Genomic DNA, 1,449 nt, shown 5'->3' with positions numbered 1-1,449 from the left:
TTTCACTCCATATATTGTCTCACATATTGATCTTTGCCCTCCAGGTTATATTCGAGGCATGTTTTATTATTATTATTATTATTATTATTATTATTATTATTATTATTATTATTATTATTATTATTATTATTATTATTATTATTATTATTATTATTATTATTATTATTATTATTATTATTATTATTATTATTGATCTTTGAAGCTCAGTGTCCTTTCACCATTCCATGCATGCTACGCTGCCAACTCCAAGCGTTGCCACCTGCGCGGTGAGAAAGCGTTGCTTTGGGTCGGTCGCCATTGAAACCCTTTAAAGATGAGGCATATAAATACCTCAAGGAATTATTTATTTTTCATTGAACGGGCCAAATGCACCGGGAATAAGCAAATTCAGTGAAAAGAAAAAGATTTTGCGGAATTTTTTCAGCAATAGCAGGGCAACACCAAGCATAACCCTGGAAGCGAACTTCACGCCAAGCCATATATAGCTTCGTTTGGAACTTGTACAGACAGTTTTCGTCCTTTGTGAATCTTAGGTGTACCCTGCGTTTATCTTACGTTACCTGTGTGATATCACTGCAGCTGGGGATCTCGCATCAGGGGTCTTTCCCCTCTGACAGTGTTGATTCCTTTTCAATGTTCTCGAAAGAAAGTGAGTCGCGTGCCAAGCTTCGTCCTCGTCCTGTGTTCCCGCTCTAATCCTACAAATCATGCTTGCTGCCTGTCTTTCAGCAAGAAACTCCATACTCAATACCGGAACTCACCAAGAAAAAAAAAATTATTTGTGTGTTGCATGTAGGCGAAATTCGTTTATAAAAGACTAGCTGCGCAGCGAAAAGCGGCGGGCCAGTCGCAAGCTTTCCGCGGAATGCGGGGACCGCTTCCCGAGTCAAACAAGTCGACGACATTTGCTCTCAGCGGCATGTTTACAGGTTCGTAATGTGTTGAGACTGAAAAAATAAGCAGACAAACAAACAAACAAGCAAGATAAGCACCATAGGTCATAGCTAAAGAAAATTAAAAACAAAGGGCTCGTCCGGGATTTGAACCCGGGACCTCTCGCACCCAAAGCGAGAATCATACCCCTAGACCAACGAGCCGACGGCTTTGCGAGACGGCGGGAACTTTACACCATCGTAATACCTTGGCCGACTGCCAAACGATAGACGACGGAAAAAAGAAAAAGAGATAAGTGGCCGTCATTGGTCACATTTGATCTTACAACGCAAAAAAAGAAATGAATGAGCTCCGTCCGGGATATAAACTCGGGACCTTTTGCACCATATGCAATAAGCATGCCGCTATAATCCAACTACCTTTTCGTTTCTTTGTTTTTCCTGTGTTTCTCCTGTGTTTCGTTACGTTAAAGGAAGTAATACTTCTAATAAAATGGCGCGCGTCGCCTATGGTCCACCAAACATACGCCGTGTGCTCGTGTCGGATGTATCAAAT

General features: G+C 41.2%; 1 non-coding gene across 1 annotated transcript; it reads right to left on the bottom strand.

The window, feature by feature from the left end:
- Window positions 1-1,025: 1,025 nt before the first annotated feature.
- TRNAP-UGG (transfer RNA proline (anticodon UGG)) lies at window positions 1,026-1,097 on the bottom strand. The gene has a single exon. It is a non-coding gene; the product is annotated as a tRNA-Pro (tRNA).
- Between the last annotated feature and the right edge of the window lie 352 nt (window positions 1,098-1,449).

Source organism: Dermacentor variabilis, chromosome 1, assembly GCF_050947875.1.
Source record: "Dermacentor variabilis isolate Ectoservices chromosome 1, ASM5094787v1, whole genome shotgun sequence".
Taxonomy (NCBI): Eukaryota; Metazoa; Arthropoda; class Arachnida; order Ixodida; family Ixodidae; genus Dermacentor; species Dermacentor variabilis.
Note: the sequence above shows the minus strand (reverse complement) of the source record. Positions and strands in the feature narration are given on the sequence as shown.